Consider the following 27,721-nt stretch of genomic DNA (forward strand, 5'->3'; position numbering starts at 1 on the left):
GAATTATTTCATGAACCCTCACCCAAAAGTTAACGTTGATAGCAGTTATAGAAATGTTTATGCTCTTCTTTCTCTGCGTGTGATGGAGAATTTATCTCCATTTCTTCCTTTTTAAAACCAGGTGACAAGCTCAGCTCTTTTCCATGAGAAACTTTGGAAAGTGTGTTTTGGCTTTCAGGAAGCATTTGAATATGTGAGCGTAAGGTCAGCAATTATGACAGGCAGCAGTGGGAGAGAGGACAGACTTGCTTAGCATTCGAGTCAGCAGGTCTTCTTAAGATCAATTTCATAGAGGGGTTTTGAAGAGGCTGTTTCTCCTACACAACAAAGCTCTTGCTAATTTGAGGACAGTGTTCCAGCTTCACCACAAATAAATTCTTAAACTCCTACTTCGTGTGACACACAATAAAAACAGAAGAACAAGTGTGTCTGCAGAAACATAAGAGCCCTTAGCAGGGTTTCTCAGCCTTTGGGATGCCTACAAACTCCCTGGAAATTGTGCTAAAGTACAGATTCCTAAGTACTGCCTGGGCGTATGGGATAGAAATGAGAGGACATACCAGGGGAATGGCATTCTCAACAAGCACTCTGGGCCATTCTAAGCGAGAGACCCCTCAACCACACTGTGGAAAACGCTGTCCTATAACTTACAATAAAAATCTGAACAAACATATGGACATTGGACACACTGAAAGCACCTCGAGGGGCCTGAAACTGTATCCACACAACTTGATCAATAAATTTTAAAAGTACTCTTGTGGCCTTTGCCAGTTAATACACTTGCAAAAGGTTCTCAGCTTCCTTACCTATACAATACTTTTTAAGGAACTAAACGAAAGCCAAAATGCAGCGCTGGGCCAGTTTTCATCGCTTGAAAAATGCTACTTTCCTTACTTTGACAAAAACTAAGCTCCCCTGATACTTGAGTTTCAAATAAATTATTGCCTAACAATAGCATTAAAAAAAAAATCCAGTAAGAAAAATTCTCCACACTGGAAAGTCTGGTTCCTTGATATCTTGCTAGATTAAGACATCTAGACAGGTATGATTCAGATCACCGACAATGCCCTGATTCTAGTCCATGGAAAAGCCCTGTAGACCATCTGGCATCGAACCCAGCCAGAATGAGCCTTCTCCATGCTGCAGCCCGACACTGGGGAGAAGTCGCTCAAGAAGTGAATTGGTCTGTACTGATGTCACAAATGTTTCACATCAGTGCAGTATGAAAAGTTGGAGAAGGAGGGATTTGAGAGTAAGGAACTGCTACCATGTAGGTTCATTCTGTTTGCTCATCAAAAAACTCCTTTACAGGCTTCTGATAAAACAGCACATGAACGTGTTTTCAATGTGAAGTACCGAATGTCCTGAAGCTGTCTACTGTCCTAATATTGTAATAAGATCACAATGCTATTTGATTAAAAGGTATATGCCAGGAAGCCTCTATAAAAAAGATGTGTTTTTCTGGCTTAGATGTAGATTCTTCTTCCAAGTCTCTAGTGCCAGGAAAGCTTTTCCTAATGCTCAAAGCACATTTTCCTCAGTCCCCTGCCTGCCGTCCTCCCCTCCCTTCCTTCCCCCTGACATTTGCACAGGTACCTCGCAGACCACCTTTGGCTTGCAACCTCAGCTTCCACTAGAAACCAAGCCATACCACCAGCATTTTTATATCGACTGGAATCTCTAGAAGCAGGAAGGGCACAGGGTTGGATGGAGAAGAATGAAGGTCAATAGAGTTGTTTTTTGGTTGTGTCTCTGTTTCACTGAGTTGGGGAAATTGACTGTCTGACTTCTCAGTGACTTGGTGATAAGAACAGAATTTATAGCTCACATGCTCAAAATCAGGACAGTATTTCCTGATAATACCTTTATCTCAAAGTTTTCGATTTTGTGGAATTTTGCCATAAGAAAATGTCACAGAAAATAAAACCTTTTCTTCCTTCTACTAGAAAGTGACTGACACCTATGATGACCCCTATGAGGATAATCTACCTGCACCCTTCCCACCCCCTCTCCCAAGAATCCTGCCATTCAAGATTCCTTTATAGATGCAGACTTTTAAAACATTTATTTTTTTCTATAATTAAATGAAATCAACGGTTATTCTAATTTTTTATGTGCTAGCGTTCTTTTGCCTTATTTAATTCCCAGGCTAATCGTGTTAGCCCTGCTTTCTTTTTGTTTGCCCTTGCCTAGATTTATTGTCAAACTTGGTGCTATTTCATTTCAGTAGTTCTCTTATAAACAACACAGAGGCAGACTGTGCTTTTTCACTGCATTTGAGACTAGTTATTTTAATGGGAAAATTTTTGTTAATGTAATTCCTTATCACAGTTTCTTAGAGATCATGCATTCACTTTTAGTTGTGTGTTGTTTTTTTTTATTTCAAAAGATGCACATGAGTATTTAAGAAAACAAATTAAACAATGATATAGAGTAAAAAGTATGAGATTGCCTTGCTTCCATATTTGCCTCTATAAGCTTAAAGCTATTATAGTAATTGCCTATTATAAGATAAAAAGATTTTAGAATACAGTATCTCCTCTTGTGCTGCCCTCTTAGATATAATCTTTTATTGGTTACTTTTATCACATAATTATACACCTAAATCTCTATTTCTCTATTTATCAATACGAAAAAGTACCATTCAACCATCCATTATAAAACAGGAGAAAATGTATACCCTTATGCTCCACTCCATCTTCTGGTTCCTTCGATTTCTTTCAATTCACCACTTTTATCATTATTTGACAATGTCAAGCTTTATAGCACTTCCATTTTGTTCAGTAAATATAATTGATCTTTCATTCTGCATATAAGTTAATACTAAAAATAGAAAACTAATAAAATATTTCTTATATTACAATTAGGTAAATATTTTCATTTAGTGCAGATTCAGAGAGTGAGACTAAATCAGTTAAAGGAGTTAGAATCTTTTGTCACTAAACCAATTCTAAGCATCAAGTTCAAAGGTATTCTGTTTTCTTATACCTCTCTAGTTCCTCAGAATTTTTATACATTTTAGTTCACTTCATACCTTGAATTTTCTTTGTAACATTTTCAAGATTGCCTTTCTTTTTTTCTTATCGACAGAAAAAACAACACCATACATTTACTCCATCATGAAGATCATCCAGCTGGTCAGTTTCAGACAGGTCTACTATTCGGTTGTACTTTTTTATAATGTCACTTCTTTGTTTTTTATGTTGTCACAATTTCCACTTTCTTAAATTGCTTTTTTGATACAGAAAGTCTCCGAAACAAATTTTTAGAGATCATGCATGCTAGGTAAATTGCTAGTCCTTTCCTGTCTGAAAAGTAAGGATGGGTCAACCAAAGGTTTCCCTTTCATAGTTTTAAGAACAGAAACCCATGAGCAAATGAGGCAGACAACTGCAAGAGGAAAAAGCTCAGAGAAAAAGCTCCAACTATATTAAACTACGATCACCAACGCAATCCCAGGGGTGACTATTGGAGCCAGCCACTCTTGGTGGGATGTTAGGGTGACAGGCCCAAACTGATTTGTTTGCTTCTGGCTGACTGCTCCTGGCTCACTCATCCCTTCATTTTCAACTGGTGGAATCTTAGGACATTTGAAAATATTATATGTCTTTCACGTTAGGAGAGGCCACGAACTGTAAGCGTATCATCCTAAGACATCATAAAAATTTTAACATTGTTTTGCTGAGCTTTCCCTATATCCTGACCGGTGGCTTGAAGCCCCTCCTTCATTTTGAACCTAAAGCCCTTATTAAGGACAAATAAAACCTGGAGCCAATGCCTTGGCCAGCTCTCCTGTATTCCAAAAGATGGCAATTTCCAAATTAAAATCCTTCAACTTGCCATATCCCACTTTCATACTACTCTATCTATCACAGTGCCTCTCTACTTAGGGGTTTTCAAAAAAATATATTTTTTTTTTTGGGGGGGGGGGAGGAGAATAATTTTACTTATTTCTTATAATGAACCAAGAAGGCAAGAGTTAAAATTTTTTCTCTGTCTTAAAAATAGAATCACCCAGCCCAAACACACACTTGGAAAAAATGTTTCACTCTCACATCTTTTATTCTCTCTCTAATTTCCAACTGAGAAAATAAAATCCTGACTTTCTATCATGACCATAATTTCAAATCTCTGTGAACTAACTCTGGACTATTATTCAAAGAACACGATGACAATAAAAGTAATATTAGCCTCTCAATATTTAATGAATAGGCAACATGAAATACAATAGTTGAACAGAACTTGTGAGATAAATGGGGTCAGATCTTATTTCTGGGTGATGGGCTTTTATTTATTGATTTTTAGTTCTTCTCTATTTTTAGAAGAAATTCTACAATTGCCTTGTATTTTTTTTTAATTAAAAAAGTTTTACAAATAAAATTGGAATGATGCTGGTTTGGTCTGTTATTTTAGAGATTAAGGAAACAATTTTATATTTCTACTAGAGGCACGGTACATGAAAATTCATGCACTGGAGGAGGGATCCCTCAGTCCAACCTGCCCCCTCTCACAGTCTGGGAGCCCTCAGGGGTGGGAGGTGACCTGATGATCAGGGAAAGGCTCTGCCCCCATCACACCTCTGCTGCTGCCACTGCCAGCAACATAAGTCTCAGCCAGCCCTGGTTACCTGAGCCTCGTGCAGCCTTGGGCAGCTGACATCTGAGGCTTGCCTGAGCCTGAGGCCGGCCCTTGGAGGCTGGGGGGGTTGAGGGGACTGGGAGACTCCAGAGGCAGGTAGGTGGTAAGGGTTGTGGGTGCTGCCATCTTTGAGAGTGGGGCAATCAATTAGCATATTCCCTCCTTATTGGCTATGGGCGCTGCCATCTTTGAGGGTGGGACAGTCAATTAGCATATTCCCTCTTTATTAGATAGGATTTCCTTTGCTTAGGAAAAAAAAATCTGCCCAAAGGAAAAGTGTCCCTTTAACAATGGACAGTCCATATGAGAGCAGGCTAGGCTGGTATTACCTGTGACAGCCACTGATAAGAGAGTGCCAATGGTCTAAATGCTTGTAAATAAATACTTGATGGGATGCAGTATGGCCATAAATCTCCATTCTGACTCAAAAGGAAAATCAGCCCAGAAACATCCTATTCAAAAAAAAAAAAGAAAGAAAGAAAAGAAAAAGAAACTATAGGAGTTATAATGTCTAGAGAGTGAGATAAAGGACTCATTAATTTAAACAATCCTAGGGCAGACTAAAAATAAGGGTGAAAGCGCCATTTGGTCACTTTGTGAAAGGGAAAACATTTAAAGACGGGTGGTCATTTCGCCATCATTTACCCTAAGACACTTAATAGTGTTTTCCAGTGCACTGTGACTTACAAACAATGTCCATATCCACGAAATCCACCCATTCTTAATATTCTTTTTTTTAAAATATATTTTATTGATTTTGTACAGAGAGGAAGGGAGAGAGATAGAGAGTTAGAAACATCGATGAGAGAGAGTCATCGATCAGCTGCCTCTTGCACACCCCCTACTGGGGATATGCCCGCAACCAAGGTACATGCCCTTGACTGGAATCGAACCCGGGACCTTTCAGTCCCCAAGCAGACGCTCTATCCATTGAGCCAAACCGGTTTTGGCTATTCTTAATATTCTTAACAAAATATAATCCTGACTTATTTATCAATAGAATCTAAAAAACGAAAGTCGGTATTATGCTAGAAACTGGCTCATCAAAGACATCAAAAGACTATATTGTTTTTGGATTCACTAGGTAACCAAAAGCAACACGGAGGAGAGTCAACCCTTTCTGGTTTTTCAATTACATTTTCTGAGAATTTCACCAGCGCCACAAAGTCAACCAGCACTGAGTCTCTGCCTACTTCAGCTACCCACACTGACTCACATCTTCCTTCCACACCCATTAGTGAAACACAGACACAGGCGTAGAATAGGGTCTCTCTGTGCTAATTTTTTAAAAAAAATAACTACATTAGCAGCATGTTCCAGAAGGATGTGTATCCTTTGAAACCATATGATGAGACTAGTTCTCTAAAGGTTTAGTCATTGCACACTGACGTGAGCATTAGCACTGCTATTATCATGACAAAAATAAGTCACTATCCACAGTGTTTAGTACGTTTAAATGAATTCCCCTCTCAGAGACAACTACAAGTATACTGACAAGGAAGAATGACAAGGGGCTACACGCTTAGCTCTAGTTCCTTGCTTGCCTCTTTGGTTCCTGCTTGTCATTGTTACTGGTACTCAGAAATTCTGCAAACAACTGCCAATTTAGGGAGGGATTATCCACAAATCAGGCTGCCATTCAAATGTGAATAAGTGCCATTCGCCAAGTGTCCAAGGCAGTCTGGAGGTATGGCTGAAGGAATGGGTTCCATAGTTGGGACTAATGAAAAAGAGAATGTGTAGAGAGCGGCTACAGTGTTTGGACAGATACAAGCCTCGGACTAATGAGAGGGCACAGTCCTCTCGTGGCCCTCCCAGCACAATTATAGCCAACAGCTACAGTTGTAAGCTTGAACCTATGGTCTGAACACGTGGCCCCACATGTCTGAGTAATGTGGACTTGATAGAGTTCAGGTACATGCAATTGAGTAGGATCAAAACACATGAGAATCTTGTAAACATCTTGACCACGCCCTTACTTTGCCTCGTGGAATCTGGCTGTAAAATCTGGCTGTAGTCTGTGGTGCTGAGGCTAGCTCTTCATCAGAGAGGCTCTACATCAGAGAGGACAGCATCCCACCGAGACCCAGCTTTCTTCTCTTGTCTGTCTTTTCTCAATCCTTCACTGCCCCCTCTCAGGGTCACCGAACCTGGCTGAGCTGGCCCGGCACATAAGGTGCCTTGGGGCTGAGTATGCCATGGCCATGCTGGCTCGCCACAAGAATGATTTTCAGCTTAATCTGAGTGAATGCTTTGGGGAGAGCAAAGCAGTCAGGAGTTAAAGAATAGTCGACCCCGTCCCACAAATGTGTGAGGCTGGCCTTACTGCACAGGGTAAATGCAATGTCAATGTCAGCAAGAGCCAACAGCACAAACATGCTGTCACCTGTGCAGCAAAAGTCCCCAAACTAAATCAACATGCATATATGGCATTCAAATCCTAAAGCAACTTAAAAACCATATTTTAAGAATTAACTGACAAAACTCTCCCAACAGAAGATAGTTGGGTTGTCTTGCTGAAGAAACAACTGTGCAAAAGGAATGCAATGGAGCAAGTGTTCATCTTTTGAGTGACCTTTGTCCCATCTGTAAGATCAGGATAAGTCATGATTGAGAAATACAGACTTTGAGCTTTGCATGTAGTGACTAAGAAAGACAATTGGCTAATATATTTAGGAGTAGATCAACCCCTCCTCTGACGTGGGGAGGCTTCACAATAGTTTGGAGCCTTACTCTGACCCCTGCCTCCCCAGACCATGGACCTGAGACAATACAGCTTTATTATGGAGTGAGCAACCTTTCAGGCACATCACCGCACTACATCTGTAGTATGCTGTTTCCCCAAAAATAAGACAGTGTCTTATATTAATTTTTGCTCCCAAAGATGCGCTAGGTCTTATTTTCAGGGGATGTCTTATTTTTCCATGAAGAAGAATATGGCACACATTTATTGTTAAATGAAAATAAAGGAAATTTATTACCTGTATATGGTACGTTAGTACGATAGTTGTCAACACAGACCAGATAAACTGTGAATCCTACAGTATCAAGAATTTACTCATTTATTCAATGACAATCATGTCATCATCTTCTGGAACATTATCATAACAATCCAATTCCTGAATTTCCTGGTGAATTTATTGTGACTCCATTTCTTTCAGAATCAGTGGACCAAATCTCTCATGTTTAGCCTAGGGGGCCTTATTTTCAGGGGGATGCCTTATATTTCACTCAGAAGGAAACCTGTAAGTAGGTCTTATTTTCGGAGAATGTCTTATTTTTGGGGAAACAGGATAGTAAAATCACCTTGTTGATGGGACTCCCAATGGGAGAGGGTCCTGAGCCAGGAGCACGCACAGGAGGAGGTATAAACTTACACGTTCAGTGGCACACACACTGTTATATGTCTAACGGGTCTTTGAACTTGACTTTAAAATATGTGTATGTGTTGCAAAAGAATGAAACTAGATCACCAACTTACACCATTCACAAAAATAAACTCAAAATGGATACAGGACTTAAACATCAGACGGGAAACCATAAAAATACTAGAAGCATCCACAGGCAGCAAAATCTCAGACGTATGCCAAAAGAACTTCTTCACTGATACTACCCCTAGGGCAATGGAAGCTAAAGAGAAAATAAACAAATGGGACTACATCAAAATAAAAAGCTTTTTTACAGCAAAAGAAACCATCAACAAAACAACAAGAAAGCCCACAGTGTGGGAGAACATATTTGCAAATGATACCACTGATAAAGGTTTAATCTCCAACATCTACAAACAGCTTATACAACTAAATAAAAGGAAGATAAATAATCCAATTAAAAAATGGGCAATGGACCTAAATAGAACATTTTCAAAAGAAGACAGAAGGAAGGCCAAAAGGCACATGAAAACATGCTCAAAGTCACTAATTGTCCGAGAGATGCAAATCAAAACAACAATGCGGTACCATCTCACACCTGTCAGAATGGCCAACATCAACAAATCAACAAACGACAAGTGTTGGCGAGGTTGCGGAGAAAAAGGAACCCTCGTGCACTGCTGGTGGGAATGTAGACTGGTGCAACCACTGTGGAGAACAGTGTGGAGTTTCCTCAAAAAACTGAAAATGGAACTCCCATTTGACCCAGTAATCCCACTTCTAGGAATATATCCCAAGAAACTAGAAACACCAATCAGAAAGGATATATGCACCCCTATGTTCATAGCAGCACAATCTACAATAGCCAGAATTTGAAAACAGCCTAAGTGTCCGTCAGCAGATGATTGGATCCAAAAACTTTGGTACATCTACACAATGGAATACTATGCGGCCATAAAAAATAAGGAATTCTCATCATTTGCAGCAAACTGGATGGAACTGGAGAACATCATGCTGAGTGAAATAAGCCAATCAATGAAAGAGAAACACCACATGACCTCACTCATTTGTGGATAACAAAGAGCATTATAAACTGATGAACCAAAAGATAGATATAGAGACAGTAAATCAACAAGTAGACTGTCAAATTACAGCGGGGAGGGGAGGAAGATCTGGGGGAGATAATAGATCAACCGAAGGACTTTTATACATGCATATAAGTATAACCAATGGACACAAAACTCTGGGGAGGGAGGGGATGTGTGGGAGGGAGGGTGGGGGGCAAAAAAAAAAAATCAATAAAATATATTAAAAAAAAAAATAAAAAAAATATGTGTATGTGTGTACGTACACACAGGTGCAAGTGCACACACATCATTTATAAAGCAGAGGAAATCCCTGGGTATTTCTTGCCTTTTCATTACATTTGGAGCAAAATCCAAATCCTCAAACCACAACCATTTCCTTGCCAGCTACACCTTCTCCTCCTTCCCAATACATTCGGGCATCCTCTCCTGCCTCAAGGCTTCTTCTCTATGTGCATGTCAGGGCCCTTTTCATATCACTGTGGTTTCTCTGCAAACATTCTGCCACCAAACAGACTGGCCTGAGCGTCCCATCTAAAACAGCCCCACCTGTCCTGCTCCAACCTCTCACCTGTGCTGTTTTCTCAGTAGTCAGACACTACCTGGCATGGGTGTACTTATTTCTTTTGTCAAAGGATAGTGAGAATACCACTCAGTATCTGTAATGGAACTACATGGCTGACTTCATTGCTCACAATAAGGATGAGCCCATGCTGGCAAAAAGGTCTTCCCGGACTGAGCAGATGGTTGATCTCAATGAGGGTATTGGGAAGCACGGAGTTCTGTCATTGGTGGATATTCAGAAGCACAGGTGAGTGCTCAGGAAAGGCTGTTGTGGATTGGCTGGCACTTAGAGACAGGTTTTCTGACTGGCTGGCCTTCAGAAGTGAGGGGCTGACACTGGTTGGTTTTAAAAACCAGTTTTCACGAAGACAAGTTGTTGTTGACCAAATGAACACATTTTAAATTGGTTCTGATGGCTACTTGTAACCATGGCTACAGAACAATCAGGCTTTTCATGAGTTTGAGGAAACTTTTTATTCTAGTGTTCTCTAAAGGTACACTCCATGGGGAACCAGTTTGTCTGTTTTATTTCTCTTGTATCACTAATATCTACTACAGCACCTGGCACATTTACTATTAATTGAATAAACAAATGTGGGTTGAGTTTTTTTGTTTGTTTGTTTGTTTGTTTGTTGCCAGTTTGTTTATTTTACTGATGAGTGCTTTTATTTTAAGGTTTACCACTATTCACTAGTTCAGAGGACTCTAGGATCATCCTCTCCTTTCCCCTACCCTCCCTTCCCTCCTCTCCTTTCCTCTTCCCACCTCTCTCTCTCTCTCTCTCTCTCTCTCTCTCTCTCTCTCTCTCTCTCTCTCACACACACACACACACACACACACACACACATACACATACACACACGGGGACACATAAATCAACATTCAGCATCTCTGCCCCTAGCTCTTGCCAATCAGAATTTCTAGTGCCTTTCATTAGGTTTATGGCTATCAAGGTGCCTCAGGAACTGTCTGAAAACTGACAAGGCTGAACGTATCTGCTCGCACTGATAGTGAGCTATGCTTCCTCTGTAAGACACTGGCCCACATTACCTGGATTTTGTTAAATCATTATTGTCCCCAGATCTTTTTAATACAGATAAACTTCTCTCCATGTGAAATGTAATGAAGACCACAGCAGGCCTGTGGGCAGATGGCCCTGGGTTTGAATCCTCTCTGGCCCGTTTAGTAGCCGTGCCACTCTGGGCAAGCTGCCTAAGCCTGCTGGGCTGGCTGCCTCAGTTATGCCCACCTTGTGGAACCATTCTGAGAATTTCAGCAAATACACCACAGGCACAGAGCAGGTCCCCACCAGAAGCAGCTTACATATGCAGGGGTGCCCAACACTCAACCAACAGGCTGCCAGCGTTGCATATACAATAAATGACTTTGGGTAAGAATTTCAGAATAATGAGAAAATAAATGACTTCAGGGAACAATTTCTGAGGAAACACTGAACCAGTGGGAAGACATGTTCAGGAGATAATCAGAAACAACTGGAACCCACTTGTCACCGTACAGGTCTGGGTTAGAGATAGTTTTACATCCCCAAGTTTAGCTGACATTGAAAACCTTGTGGGCTCCTGTGAAACTGATCCAAGTAAAGGCAGTCAGGGCTAGTCAACTGCCTGAATTCCGTGTGCACATTCGGCATGAGGGACAAGAAAGTATGATGAGCTGCTGGAGGGCATGCTATTCCTGGTGGGTTCTGGGTAGAACTTAAAGCTTCTACTGGAGTCAAGATGTCATTTGCTCCTGCTCTTATGAAGGCACCACCTGGTGGCCGCTACCAGAAATGACAGAGAATAAGTCTCTTCCAGCAACCAGTTCTTTCGTATTTATTCACTCAGCAAATGTTTATGGAGCCCTTATTATGGTATGTGCTAAGGGCTGAATACACAAAGTAGACTAGAATTCAGTGGCAGTTCTCAATAAGCTCGCTGTTGAGACATCTGTTGAGTGATGGAGTTTCATGTAATTAAAAGTGAAGAAGTCTGAGGTTCTGGTCTAACTTGGACCAAGCCCTTTAACCTCTCTTCCCCACACCACCAATCTCTCCTCTCTGAAATTGGCAGAATTATTTGCAAATAAATGCCATTCCTTTGCATGAGTGTACCGAGGTCTTTCTACCTCATTCCTCCTGCCTCTACCACTCATCTTCCCAACTGCACCAGGTCTCACTCCCTTTCCCAAATGAAATTCCTGCTCCATCCTCCTGAGAGAGGCTTGGATTTAGGAGGGAAGGTGGTTCACTGTCTTTTTTGTACGTTTTAATTGTTTCCCATGACTCAACCTGCCTCTGCATGCTTCCCCCTTCATCCCCATGCTTCCTGCTTCTCCCTCTGCTTCTGCTAAGAGGCACATAAGTGAGGGACAGTGGATTAAGAAATAAGAGGAACATTCCTCCCAGTTTCATCCCCTGACATTTCAAACAAACATTTTCAGAACTCCCATTTCAGAACTTCCGGTGGCACGTTCTAGTGAATATCCCTTGAGGCTGGATTTGATTGAGGGAAATAATCAAATCTTAAACGGAGTCCCTACTGATGACTCAGCTGGGTGATGGAACTGGGTCCATGCTGTCATGAGTCCTAAACTGAAGAAGAAAACTGACTTCCTTAGGTAGCTGGAAGGCATGCGGAAAGGGAGCTCTGAGAAGCTGGAGTGAAGTGAGCGTCTATCACCCCAAGAGCCTTGCTAAGAAAAGTGATACTCACTTTGGATGCATAAGTTTTCTTAGTATGCTAGGATCTCATGTGAAGCAGTACTGAGGACATCAGTGGCAAGTTGGTGATCCAGGGAGCTGCAGATGCCTGGAGGAGAGCCCAGTGCAGGACACCACTCCCAACTGAATGGGGGCAAAGGAACATACGGGTGAAGGTAAGAGAGGAGGCAGGGCCTGAGCTGAGGCGTGAAGAGAGAGTTTACATAGAAAGAATGAAAAAGCGCTCACCTTGTTGGCACAGGAGTCGCTGTGTTTACCTACATGAAACATCTCTGTATGCCCACCAAGCACAGGTGGTGCGGAGGCAGAAACACGTTCCCTTCTTCCCTTCTAGGTTCTTTGGCTGGTCTAATAATTAAATTGGCGGAGACAGATTAATGGGAGAAAATTTTAATTTTATACATAAGGGAGCCCCAATGGTATAAGAGCCAAGGGCAAACTGGGCAGTTGAGGCTGGTCGGCCATCCTGAGCTAAGGAATGGAATGGGCCTAGATAATTCACAAGGCCATAAGAAGAGCAGATGTTTGGTAATTAGATGTTAGGTCATCCCGAAAAAAAAGTTTCTCTGGTACTAGTTCTCATTCTGAGCCATGCCCTCTATCGAACTCCTTTTTTTCCCCCCTTTTTCTGAGTCTGCTGGGTCTTGCTTGCCTTCAGCTCAGAATAATCTGCTCATGTGCCAAAGTGGCACGTTTTGGGGTGGCACATCCTGCTCCCTTCGATTATCAGACATAAAACCGGAAGACAAGTGACGCATGGCTGAGTTCTGAAAAGGCTTTGAATACTGTTCCCAAGCATTTGGACTTTTCCCCACAGATTCTGGGAAGCACAAAAGTACTCTGAGCAGAGGAGTAAGCGATCAAAGCAGGGTCTTACCCAGATATAGCCACAAGGTTGAGGCAGCTTGGGTGGGTGGCTCAGAGAGGCGTTTGGATACAGTCCCTCCTGAGAGAGTTCAGCTTGACTTACTGGGTCAGTGAGGGAGCCTGTTTCTCATCCGCAAAATGGGAATAATAATAATAATAGCATCAGAGAGTTCTTGTGAGGGTCCCATGCCTGGTACAGAGTAAACACTCCAGGGTGTCTTGTATGTCCCAGCATTTGGTGGCAGTAGATTGGTGCGAAGGGAGAGACTAGAAGCCAGAGAGATCACCTAGGAGGCTATCACAGTAATTCTGAGATGGACTGGCTCAAGCAGGCAGTGGTTTCCTGCCCACCATGTGGTGGAAAGGAAGATTTGACTGACTGCCATAGATCTTTCAGAGAGAAGTCAAAGAGGTTTGGCAATTGGCTGAGGAAAGGGGAGGGAAGGGGAAGGGTGCAGGCCTAGAGCCTGGGTTCCGGGAGAAACGGTGGGTGCCTTAGCACAGATAGGCTGGGGGCTGGGACCCACATCCGATAGGCACTGTCTGAGTCTGCGACACACTGGAGGAGGAGAAATAAAAATGGGCTTGTTCTTTCATTTTCTGGAGACTCCGTTCTTCCCAAATATCCCTTCATCAGAGAGGCTTCCCCCTGAGCAGCCTCTCCACACATTGTCCCTCTACACCCCCACTTCCTCAGAGCACATGGTACTAACTACGTGACACATGTATGTCTGTTTGCTGATGGGTTTTATTGCCTGACTACTGGCCCAATGAAACACCTGCTTCAAGAGGAACAAGCTTTGTTTTGTTTTTGCTCCACATTCCCAATGGCTAAAGCAGTGCCTGGCACACAGTAGATGCTTAATAAATATTAGTTGTTGTTATTAAAGGGTTTTCAAAAGTGCCTGGCATAGAAAACATTCAATGAACATTAGCATTTATTGGTGATTATCTTTAAAAATACTGTCAACAATACAAAAAGTAAAACAAACAAACAAACAAAACCTGATGAACAAAATAGATCCAGAGACACAGAAGCATGGAACGGACTGTGGAATCTAAAAGGGAAGGCAGGAGTGGGGTTGGGTGGAGGAGATCAACCAAAGAACCTGTATGCATAGATGCATAACCCCTGGCACAGACAACAGGGTGGTGAAGGCCTGGGGCGGGGACAGGGGTGGATAGAAAGGGGGTGGGAGGAAGGGGACATAGGTAACACTTTCAACAAAAAAGGTTTTAAAAATAAATAAAAATAACTGCAAAAAGAGAAAGGCAGATGGGAAGAACTGAAACTTAGAAAACTTACACTTACTCACCAGGAAGAGGAAGGAGAATTAACAGAGCAGATGGAGTACAAATATTAGAAAATCTGGGTCTCCCCCGGGCAGGGAAGAGAAGTCAGATCTATCTCTGGGGAAGCCACACAGTGAACTAAGATCGGCTTCTCTGAGTGTTAATCCTGAAAACAAAACAGGGCGGCCAAACTCGTTCATCCTGGGACAGGTGAGTAGCTATGAAAGGCAAAGAATGGGTATTTTCTGGGAAGAGAGAGGGAAGGCACTTGGACTGACTAAATGCCTGACTATAAGAAATTGACCTGCCATGACCTCTTAAGTGGCCCAGTCTTTCCCTTTCCTCTTCTCAGACCATTTGAAAATACAGATTCTGGCAGAGTTTACAAGCACTCATTTAGCTCGGAGACCAAACATCAAGCTAATTAGCAGATTCGTAATTGACTGCTCCAGATAAACGGGGATCGCAAGATCAGCTCCTCCAGCAAATGTGCAATTGACTGTGCACTGCGAAAATCCTTGGCAGAGTCATCAACACAACCTCACAGTTGAGTGATGTGGTTTTACGCTGCTGCTAGAATGGAAGTTCTACCACTTTTAACCTCTCCCAGAAAGCAGGTCGGGGCGCAGGGAAGCCCCGCATGCCCGAGCACCTCCTCTCGGGCAGCCTCAGGAAGCAGTCCGTGTTCCAGAACGCTCTTACAAGCACTGAGCAAAAATTCCCGGGGCCGTGTTTCAACTCAAATCAAGATGCTGCTAAATCAGATAATGAACAAAGGTGAGCTGTGGTGAAGTACCCTGGCATCCACCCTCAGCCATTACTGAATTGAGATAGCAATGATCTGCAACCATCACAAAACATCCTTGTTATGGGAAAAATGCATGGATGGGCTTTCTCCATTGCTAGTGGGAAGGGGGTTCTTGGGGTACCACTGGAATAAGCACATCTGGAGGACCCCCTGGGAGGATGAAATATGGTAGAAAGCTTAATTTGTGTGGAATTACATCCCTGGGTTTCTAAAGTCCCATGTCACTTGGTCCAGTCCTGGAAGAGGTGCAGCTGGGGATGCAGTAGAACTGAAAGCAGAGCTGGCGTCCAGGTTTCCTTTCCAGGGTGGCGCTGGGTCAGTACAGCACAGGCTAGTTGCAGTCCATTAGTCCATTGCGTGTGGGGACCACATGGCCCACAGTGAATGCAGGGGAGCTGAGAGTGCACCCCCTGCAACAACAGTCCTAAGAGTCGCATGTGAACCAAGAGGCAAAAGAGCCCAGAGAGAGAACTTATTTGTCTCAGAGATTATGCATCTGATAGCTTCCCATGCTTGCAATAGCCATGCCCACTCTAGCTAATGACCTGTTGCCAGGTGTGACTGACAGCCAAGTACCTTTCCTATGTCACTCAGACTCTACCGGGCATGCATCTATTTTTCCCCTGTCCAGTCCCTTCCCCAGTGGGAAATAGACCAGTGGTACCCTGTGGAGTGTTCAATTGTAACTTCCTGCAAAGCTCCACAAATGACATACCTACAGTATTTGGCCTTCCCTTTGTCCCTTTTCTTTCCAGTTATTAATAACTGGGTTTATTATAACAGTATCATAATCATCACTAATTCCATTTTTACGGAGGTCTTGATTTCAAAGTATGAGTAAATAAGCCAAGAGAGAAAATAAAAATGTATCTCCGCGGCCTTCCTGAAACCACATGCATGACAATATGTCCTTAAAACATGTCTTAGTAGACCTGGGAGTAAGGTACCTTTCTCCAAAATCTTGGCAACATGAAAACCAGTGGGTTCCTATTAATTCCCTGGAGCTCCGTGTTTCTCAGAAAGAAGTACAGGTAATGGGCCCGTGTTCCTTTTTCAGGTGCTGAAATCCTAAACAACTGCTTTTCGATTTTTCTTTCATTTCTATCCACCCAAAATGTCAAATTCTTACAGATGAGCACAATCATTATACTCTAGAATTGCCAGATGAGACAAATGTGTAACTGTATTAGGAATGTTAGGTGGAAAATAATGTTGACCTTTACAGGAGTCATCTTGAGAAAGAGCTCACTTAATACCCGATGTTACCACTGCTCCCATCATTTAAGAGGAGGGAGTTTATGGCAAAGATGAGTTCCTCCCTTGGCTCTGCCTCTTGGCCAGTTACTTAAACTTGTCTGTGTGAAAAGAGCGATAGGTTTTTGGAAGAATCACACGTGCTAATAGCCAAGGACTTTGCACACTGCCTGGCTCATGGCTAGTTTCCTCAGGGAACCGAGTTGGGGATTTTGCTTTTTGTTTTATTAGATTTTGCTCGCTGAATGCTAAAACTGCATTTCAGGAGCAGCCTCTCATTCCAGCAAGATGATGAGGTAAGATGACACACATTCATACACTCCTGCGACAAGCACCTGGAAATGTCAAAAAGAATATATTTTTTAAATGCATAGTTAAACTTGCAATAAAGAGAAGGAAATTGCCAGGTGCCCGAAACAAAGCAGCAACTGAAAACCAGAAGTAAGTGGAAGAATCAACTGGGCGTCTGCCCCCGGGAGTGAAGGGGCGCACAGGGAGGAGGGAGGAGTGGAACAAGTATTGACCCAGGGAGGGTAATGGTTTAGATGTCAGCTAGCACATGGCGACAAGAGGCAAAGCCCTGTGGCCTGCCCCAGGAAGGAGGCTGCTGCCCACCTGAGGCTTCTCAAAGAGGTGTAGCCTTAGAGGAAGTGGGCTGAGAAGCATTCTGCCATCCGTTCTGATCACTTGTCTATCTCTGGCTCCAGGAGTGGAGAACAAAATGATCCCTGCAAAATTTAAACTCCAAAGCATTGCCTCTGAAACACTTGGGGTACAAATTTAGGCTACCTGCATGGTCCAGAAATGCACAACCTGGGAAATTAACATAAAAATACATCCTGAACCGTTGATGGGCATAGGAAGAGCAAAACTGCCATACCCATACCGAAGACAATTCCTACAGAAAAGTCAGGCCCCCTGAGCTCACAAGTTATAAAAACACATTAAACAGGAGGATTCTAGCCACAAGAACTGGAAATAATAGAATAAGTTAAAAGAGAATATAATTATGCTTAAAAGAAGAGAAAAGCAAAACCTCACCAATGCAGAAAACACATTTGATAAAGTTCAACATTAATTTATTATTTTTAAAATAACAAAACAAAATAAACAAGAAAACACTTCTTACAAATCTAAGAATAAAAGGATATTATCTTAACCCAATAAAGGGTGCACACCAACCAGCCTATAGGGCACAGTATTATAGCTCTCTTTTTAAGTCAGAAACGAGACAAAATGTTACTATTACTCCCTCTGTTTAAAACATGTTGGGAAACTTTCTGTAAAGGGCCTGAGAGCTTTGCAAACTAAAAAGTCATTGTCCAAAGTAGGCAAGTCTCCACTGTGATGCAAAATGAGCCATAGACAATATGGGTGTGGCTGATCTTCAATAAAACTTTATTTATAAAAACAGATGGTATAGTAGAAGTCCAAATCAGTACATTACTACAAGTAAAATAAGTAAAAATTATAGTGATATTGTGACATAATAAAATTTAGCGAGACCCTCAAAGATATGGAAAAAGACCAACTAGAAATTAAGCATACACTGACTGAAATATAAAATAATATACAGAAATCCAACAGCAGATTAGAGGATTGCAAGAATCAAGTCAAAGAGTTGAAATACAAAGAAGCAAAAAACACCCAACCAGAAAAGCAAAAGGAAAAAAAGAATCCAAAAATATGAAGCTAGTGTAAGGAGCCTCTGGGACAACTTCAAGCGTACCAACATCTGAAATATGGGGATGCCAGAAGAGAGAGAGCAAGATACTGAAAACTTATTTGAAGAAATAATGTCAGAAAACTTCCCCCACCTGGTGAAAGAAATAGACTTACAAGTCCAGGAAGTGCAGAGAACCCCAAACAAAAGGAATCCAAAGAGGACCACACCAAGACACATCATAATTAAAATGCCAAGAGCAAACGACAAAAAGATAATATTAAAAGCAGCAAGAGAAAAACAGTTAGTTACTTACAAGGGAGCACCATACGATTGTCAGTTGATTTCTCAACAGAAACTATGCAGGCCAGATGGGAGTGGCAAGAAATATTCAAAGTGATGAATAGCAAGAACCTACAACCAAGATTACTTTACCTAGCAAAGCTATCATTCAGAATTGAAGGTCAGATAATGAGCATTACAGATAAGAAAAAGCTATATGAGTACATCACCACCAAACCAGTATTATATATGAAATGCTGAAAGGTATTCTTTAAGAAGAGAAAGAAGAAAAAGGTAAAGATAAAAATTATGAACAAGTACATATCTATCAACAAGTGAATTTAAAATCAAGTGGATAAAAAAATCTGATGAACAGAATAATCTGGTGAATATAATAGAATCAGGGGCAAAGAAAGGGAGTGGACTGACAATCCTTGGGGAAAAGGGGTTTGGGGGTGTGAGAAGAGACTGGACAAAAATCACACACTTATGGATCAGGACAGTGTAAGGGGAAGGGTATGGGGTGGGGTGTGTACTTGGTTGAAGGGAGCTATGGGGGGAAAAGGAGGAACAACTATAATAATCTGAACAATAAATATTTTTTAAAGATGTCATTAACAGCAGTAATATAGACTATGGAAGACTTAGGAATACTTTTAACAGAGATTTGTAAGTAAAAAAGTATGGCAAAATTATGAAATTCTATTGAAAGACATTTTGAAAAATCTAAATATACCCAATTAGCTCTACCATGTTTGTAGATGAGAAAACTTAATATCTTAAGGGGGCAAATTCTCACAATACATCTAAAAACTGGCTGAATAAATCCAACAAGCAAAAGAAGGCTTTCACCTTCCTGAAATATATTTGAAAGTGTTAATAGCCTGGAATACCCAAGACATTCTGAAGGTAAAAAACCCAGACCTATAAGCCCAAAGTAACTAAAACAGAGGAGCTGAAATGCAGTAGCAACACACCGTTGACGAAGTCCACAAAGCCATGGACCACATCTACAGATATGTGGCAACGTGATGTATGACCATGGTGAAAGGATTCAGTATATGGAACTGAGACAACTGGACATCCATATGGAAGAAGATAAAAGTAGATTCTAGTGTCACACTATACAAAAAATCAATTCTGGGTCACTGTAAAACATTACATATTTCAAAACTTAAAAGAATGTATAGAAGCCTATTTTTATGACATTAGGGTAGAGAGCAGGATTTCACAAAAAAAGAACTAAAAAATAGCATACCATAATGGAGAAATTGATATGATTATTAAAATATATCACCTCTGGTCTTCCCCCCAAATCCCCCTTTTTCCCCCTCTTTCTGTTAGGAACATGCAGTCACCTTTCTCCCTATTCTTCCCTCAAGGCACAAACCTTTGCTCTTTCTTCTAATCCCCAAGGGCCCTTCTTTTGCCTCTACCCTGTTTCCTGGGTCCATGCAGCCCACTTGGTTCACATTTTCTACCTCTGTGACTTTCTAAATTTTCTGTATATGGAAAAAAAAAATAGCACTTCTGCCCTGCCCTGGCTAGTATGGCTCAGTTGGTTGAAGCATCGTCCTGTACACAAAAGGTCCAGGGTTTGATTCCTAGTCAGGGGCCATACTAGGATGCAAGTTCAATCCTCAGTTGGGGGTGCATGTGGGAGGCAACCGATCAATGTTTCTCTCTCACATCAATGTTTCTCTCTCTCTACCTCTCCCTTCCTCTCTCTAAAAATCAATAAAAAAATCTTTGTTTAAAAAAAAAAATCTTTTTTTTTAAATAATAGCAATTCTGTTGAATAAATGGCATTGTAATAAAGTGAAAGCATAAGCCACAGAGAAGGAGGAGATATTTGCAGCTGACAAGTTATATCTAGACTATAAATGATTCTTATAAATCATTAATAAAAAGGCCAATGGAATTAGAAAAATTGGCAAAGGATATGAATGGGCGATTCACAAAAGAGGCAACTCAGATGGCTACTACATAGATGAAGAGATGCTGGATCACATTAGTAAGCAGAGCAATGAAAATTAAAATGATGAGGCACAGTTCCATGCCCATCAGACAGGCAACAATTAAAAATCTGGCAAACCAAGAGGACATGGGGGAACAATAACTGCCAATGGGAGCATAATTACAGCGGCTCGGAGAACCACTTGGAAACAGCACTGAATTGAAGATGTGCAGATTCTAGACCTTAGCAATACCTCCTCTAGATACTTGCTTTAGACAATCCCCAGCACCTTTTCCTAAGTAGATATGCACACACATGTTTACTGCCGAGGGAAAAGGTGGGACCATCTTTACCTTCTCTTAGGCGACTGGGTGAATAAACTGAATTATTCCAATTAAAATATTAGAGAATAATTAAAACAAATCAACATGGAGAAATCTCAAAAACACCATAGGGATATAAACACAGGATAACACAATTACTGTCAATTTTAAAATACTCTCTCATGAAGGCATAAGCACCTGAGGATGAAGCATAGCAATGTTAGCAGAGGTCTGACTACAGAACGGGGGAGGGAGGGAAAAAGGGAAGGAAGGATGGGCAGGCGGCCGGGTAGAGTTTAAAACTTTTCTTTTTAAAGAAAGAATGAGGATGAGAGAAAGATGAAAGAACACGTGCCAACCAAAACAGTAAAATGTGAACATCTGTTTACATCCATGCTGGGAACATGCCTGTCATAGAGTGTTCTGTGGGATCCCCTTTCACCTCCTGCGTGGTTCAGGGTCCCGGTTCAGGGTTCGGGTTCTGGAGAAGGGCCCCACACAAATGAAAAGAGACTAGAAGAAATTTAATTTGGTGATATGGGGGGCCAGACGGTAGTCCAACTCCAGTGGGAGAACTATTGATACTTACTGATCTGGCCCTGCCATCCCCTTTTATTGAGGCTATGGGGAAAACACCCAGAGCGCTTAGGCAGGAAATAACAGAAACTTACATAGGACAAACAGAGGTGGAGGCTGCTTCAGCTAACAATGTCTCCACTAAAGGGTGAGTGGTTCCGAAACCGGTTTGGCTCAATGGATAGAGCGTCAGCCAGCGGACTGAAGGGTCCCAAGTTCGATTCCAGTCAAGGGCATGAACCTTGGTTGCGGGCACATCCCCAGTAGGGGGTGTGCAGGAGGCAGCTGACCAATGTTTCTCTCTCATCGATGTTTCTAACTCTCTATCCCTCTCTCTTCCTCCCTGTAAAAATCAATACAATATATTTTATAAATAAATAAATAAACAAACAAACAAACAAATAAATAAATAAATAAAATAAAGGGTCAGTGGTAAGAGCAAATTAATGTTGACAGCCTTCCTGGCTTCCTGTCCACATCTCTCTATTAGTGAAATAGTAATTGGTTTCCAGCAGTGTTCCATAGTATTCTGTAGGCTTGACATATTTTACCATTTGAGACTTTATTTTCAAAAGAAATCATGCTGGGGACACACGTACAAGTCTCGTGATTACAAGGCATCTGAAAGCCTGCATTGCCTTGGCTGGAGCCAGTACTCCCTGGTCTCATCCCCCACCTCAGCTGCTGGACTCCATGCCAACGACTCTTTCCTCTTTCCCAAAATCAAAGTCTCCTACAAAGAATGAGTATCTGTCACACTTGAGAATGTTCAAGAGAATGTGCCATAGGCTCTGAAGGCAACTTAAAAAGAAGAATTCTGGAAATGTTTGGGGGGCAATAGCAACATTAATAGAAGCATCAAAGGATTACATCTATCCCAAGGCCACTACTTTGAAGAGAGGAAAAGCCATTTACACTGTAAGTCTGACTTTTTTTTTTTTTTTTTTTAATTTGGCAGCAGCCACTGGAGTCATTCCCTTGCTGACTGTTGATGCTGACCAATGTGGAGCCAATGCCTGGCACTGAGAAGGCCCACAGAGTGGATGCGGGGCCTGCATTATAAATGACACCGTATCCTTACAAAGAGCTCATTCGATGCAAGGCTCACAGGGCGGTTGTGAATTATTGCAGACCCATGCTTCAACCAAAGGGGATTTGCCTAGATATTTTGCTCAGAAAATGAGAAACTTGTTAATCAAACACTGAACCCCGTGGGTCAGCTGAGAGGAAACACTGTTTTCACAGTGAGATCGGATCCAGCAGCTGAAATGGAGCACACAGGAGGGAACACAGAGGACACGGAGGAGGTGACCAGCATGGAGTGAGGCACTCACCAGTGCCCCCTGCCTTGTTCCTGAATCTGCTCCCCCTCAACTCCAATAGCAACCATAACAATTGGGGGGGCGGGGGGAAGCCAAAAGGACCCACCCTCTCTGCGGACAAGAATCCCATTGTCAACATAAAGCCTTCCATTATGTTTACAACATGCATTGCAAGATATTCAACAAGGCATAGACCTGTTTGTTAATGACGATTGACTTATTTCATGAATATTTATTGAGTGCCTATTATGGCCAAGCTCTGGACTGGTAGACGAGTGGTGAAGTGAAACAGCCACATCCCTGCCCTCTCCTCAAGTGTGTGGTAAATAAACTACAATGTTCACAAAACAAATGACAATGTTTTTCTAACAAGTCTTTCATTGCCCCCTCCATTGCCACTATATGAACCTGCCTACAAAAAGGCTCCTTACTTACCTTTTAAATCTGGGGAGTTACCTAGGGGTGTCGAACTCAATCAGAGAAGGGGCCAAAATCTAAAATCCAGCCTAAATCGCGGGCCGAATGGTTTACTGAACAGTCATAAACTGACAATGTCATAAACTGACAGCGGAGTGCAGTGATGACAGCGCGGTGCGGGCCACATTGCAAGGCCTGGCGGGCTGGATTTGGCCCGCGGGCCTTGTGTTTGACACATGTGCTAGCCCTATAAACTACCACACACTGAGATCTCAGCGTTAATGGTTCCTAGATAATAGAAGTCATTAACATGTAATTTATCTTATTGACGAATATAGCTATGTTTTATTTTATAGAGCTATTTGGTGATCACCTGGCTTACTTGACAAGGGACATACACTAGAAATAATTGCTAAAATTTATTTTTGCTGATGCTATGCCTGGAGGTAAAACCTTAACTCTTAAAGGGAATTGCAAGTTTTAGGAGTGTCTCCTAAGGATACATCCCAGATATATAAAACACAGTTAATAGCATGCATTTTACAGAACTATTCAAACAGCAGAAGGAGAAGAAAAAATAAACTGGAGGAGCCTAAAAATCTAACAGTAGAGAAATTAAGTTATCTAAATAAATTATTTTTATATCTTTACTAGAGGCCCAGTGCACAGAATGTGTGCACTTGGGGACAGGGGGAGGGTTCCTCAGCCCAGCCTGCGCCCTCTCACGGTCCGAGAGACCTTGGGGGATGTCAGTCTGATGGCTTCCCTGTGGGGAGTGGGCCTAAGCCAACTATCGGACATCCTTAGCGCTGCTGTGGAGGCAGGAGAGCTCCCACTACTGCCGCTGCACTCACCAGCCATGAGCCCAACTTCTGACTGAGCAACGCTTCCCCTGTTGGAGCACACTGACCACCAGGGGGCAGCTCCTGCATTAGGCATCTGTCCCCTGGTGGTCAGTGCACATCATAGCAATTGGTCGTTCAGCCATTCGGTTGATTTGCATATTAACCTTTTATTATATAGAATAAAGTAATGCTATTAAAATACATTAAAAATATTCAGTATCAAAAGAAATGTTCATTCTTTAAAGTTCAAAAAGCAATATACAGGATTTATGAAAATTGTAAGTAACATATCTTTTTTTAAAGAAAAATGTCTATATGTCTAAAAAAGCTAGCTGAAATGTACAATAAATGTTAATGTATAACTGTTAATAATACTTATCTGAGAGTTGTCAAATGACAAGTGGTTTGATTTATTAATGTTTGCTTGTCTAAATTTTTTCTCTTAAAAGGAGAAACCCTTAAAATAACCAATTAAAAGACAGGTGTCCATCAAATCACTTACATGCAAAATTAATCTTACAGACTATAAAATGCCTGTGTTGCATAAATGTTATTGGCCTCCAAATCCTTTTAGTTGTTTTCCCCAGTCACTTAAAAAATTTGGCATGTACTTCCAATACATGAATATTTTATCATTTTGAAATTACATATACTCTCTAAATTTATATACATTTTAAAATTTCATAAACAAATTTTTTAAATAAATAGCAATTCTAATATCTTATTCTCATGTTCTAATGGATTATCATATTTGAATCCTGAGAACCAACAGGAGCATGAACATTGTGTCATCAGAGCATTAGAAATTACTACACTGCACAGAAAAAAAGGGTAGAGAGGGGAATCCTTTGACAGAAGAATAGACTTTTTTTTTTTAATAAAAGAGGAACAATAATGCCTTTAAAAATTAGTAGAAAGGAGCCCAGCTGGTGTGCTCAGTGGTTAAGCATCAATCTATGAACCAGGAGGTCACAGTTCAAGTCCCAGTCGGGCACATGCCCTGGTTTTGGGCTCAATCCTCAGCATACAGGAAGCAGCCAAGGAATGATTCTCTCATCATTGATGTTTCTATCTCTCTCTCCCTTTCCCTTCTTCTTTGAAATCAATAAAAATATATATTATTTTTAATTTAGTGGAAAGGAGGTCAAATGAGTGAGTTCCTATTAATTCTCCCTGAGAGTATCAGGAAAATAGGAATCAAGGTTATCTGTTAAGTCCTGGAATGGAAAGTACAGCATAGGAAATGTAGTTAATAATTCTTATAATAAGACTATTCACAAACAGAAAACAAAACTAAATAATATAAAGCAAGTACATCTTGGCCATGTCTATAGAGCGGGGATATACAGTCAATGCAGTGGAATGAAAAAGTCCAGAAAGTGGTCCAAATATACATTAAAATTAAAAAAGAAACTGTAACTAACTCAACGAAGTCAACTCCTAGTACATATTTTAGCTGCTTCTCCCACATCAAAGTCATCTTAGGATGAATGGTTGCTATCTTTGTATATAAGACTATTTCAAGATTGCGTGCAGAGGAAGGGACAATGTAAAACAACAACAAAAAAGTTATTTTGTCTGCGCTTCTGTCACGGCAAATATATGATAAAGAGGCAAGATGCAGATATTAATATCTTATAAGGCCCTGAAACACTTGGTGATTAATTTTTCAGCAGGAAGAAGGTTTCATTCCAATGGTAAGAATAGCTATCAACACCGAGGCAAAGGAGAGAGAGGAGGGGAATCAAGGGAACTCAGAAAAAGTGGGCACCAGAGAAGCATGTCACACACTAGTTCCTATACACACGGAGCTCATCCGAAAAGGAAGGTGGCAGGATGTGACCAACGTGAGGCAGGCTGCTGCCACAAGGATTGCTTCCTCCAGACAAAAGGGAGGCAAGCCTGCTTCCTCACACCAAGCCGGGATTTAGATTCCTCCTGCAAAGCAACCAGATGGACTAGAAAATTCTTCAAAGGCAGAAATGTCAATTCACTCAACAAATATTTCTTTAGCACCTGCGTTGCAGAGACTATGCTGGGGAGAGAGGAATGACGGGCTTCCTGTATTAGTTATCTATTGCCCCGGGGGGGGGGGGGGGCGGGAGGAGGGGGGCAGAGGAGTGGTGCGGTGATGAGGGACTAGTCCAAAACTCGGTGGCTTAAATCAACAAACAATTATTATATCATACTTTCTGAGTAGGTAGTTCTGGCTCAGGGTCTCTGTCGCCCCCAAGTTCAGGGATCACTAGGAGGGTTCACAGGATTCAATACCAGGATTCAATGCTATGATTTATTACAGCAGAAGGATGTCCTAGTAAGGCAACATCAGCAAAGGGAAAAGGGGCATGGAGTCATTTCTGTGGGGAAGCAGGCACAAGTTTCCCAGAGTCCTCTCCCCGTGGAGTCACACAGCACAGGCTTTGTTCCTCCAGCATCTGACTCTGCAACACATGGCGAAGTGCTGGCTACCAGGGAAGCTTGTTAGAGACGCAGTTCTCCGGGGTTTTAACTGGGAGCTGCTCTCACACACACCCTCTGCCTATCGAGATTCCAGACTCCAGGTTAAAAGCAGGTATTCATCATAAATATTATGTTTGCACAGCTGGTCACAGTGAACCACTCATATCAGAGGATGGAGGGAACCCTCCCTAAATCCCAGTACCCAGATGCCAGCCAAGAGCCAATCTTATAAGCAGCCCTTCTAAGGAGAGCAGTCTCGGGCCTCCTATGCTCATTCTTTCCCACACAGGGTCTTGTGAGGATGCAGTCAGGCTGTCAGCTGGGGCTCCATCCTCTGAAGCCTTGGGACACTTTCAAGGAAGTTCTCTCACGTGACTTTAGGGTGAAGGTCATCACCATGTGGAGCTCCCCACAAGGCTGCCTGAATGCCCTCAACATACGGCAGCTGGCATTCCCCACAGTGAGAGATCCAAGAGAGAGTATGCCCAATGTGGAAGCTGCAGTCTTTTTATTTTAATATGCTTTTATTGGTTTTTAGAGAGAGAGGAAGAGAGAAGGATAGAGATAGAAACATCAATGAAAGATGAACATCATCAATTGGCTGCCTCCTGCACACCCTCCACTGGGGTTTGAACTCATAACCTGTGCCCCGACCAGGAATCGAACTAGCGACTTCTTGGTTCCTGGGTCAACACTCAACTGCTGAGCCACACTAACCAGGCAAAAATGCCGTCTTTAATAAGTTGTCTCAAAGTGACATAGCATCACTCTTGCTCTTGGTCACAAAAACCAACCCTACTACAATGTGGGAAGGGGAGGGATTCACAACTCTGAGTGCCAAGAATAAGGGATCACGGGGGTATGGGGGGGCAGAGAGGGCTGACTATCCTGTAGGCTATCCTACCACAACCTCACATTCTGGCTCCCAATGATTCACATATCTCTTACAAGCAATAAACACTAGGCCCTCCTGTGGTCCCCAAAACTATCATCCCATCACAGCATCAGCTGCACATCTAGACCCTCACCATCCAGATCGGGTCCAGGTACAGATGAGGTTTCTGAGGGACAGTCCCTAAACTACAGATCCTTGAATATGATTTCTCTCAACCTATAGACATGTAAACTAAAGCAGCAAGTTACCTGTTCTCACACACTCAACACACAATGATGGGACAAGCAGAGAATAACTGCTATAAACACTCCTGCTCACAAAGGGAGAAAGAGGGAAGCATGTAAGAGGCAGCAATTTTGAAATCCCACCAAGCAAATGTTTC

The 27,721-nt window shown here is 41.9% G+C and overlaps 1 protein-coding gene across 12 annotated transcripts in view; it reads right to left on the minus strand.

Annotated features, from left to right (window-relative positions):
- RGS6 (regulator of G protein signaling 6) overlaps positions 1–27,721 on the minus strand; it is a 474,980-nt gene that overhangs the window by 379,773 nt on the left and 67,486 nt on the right. The window lies entirely within an intron of this gene.

Source organism: Pipistrellus hanaki, assembly GCF_964339955.1.
Source record: "Pipistrellus hanaki genome assembly, chromosome: 1".
Classification (NCBI taxonomy): domain Eukaryota; kingdom Metazoa; phylum Chordata; class Mammalia; order Chiroptera; family Vespertilionidae; genus Pipistrellus; species Pipistrellus hanaki.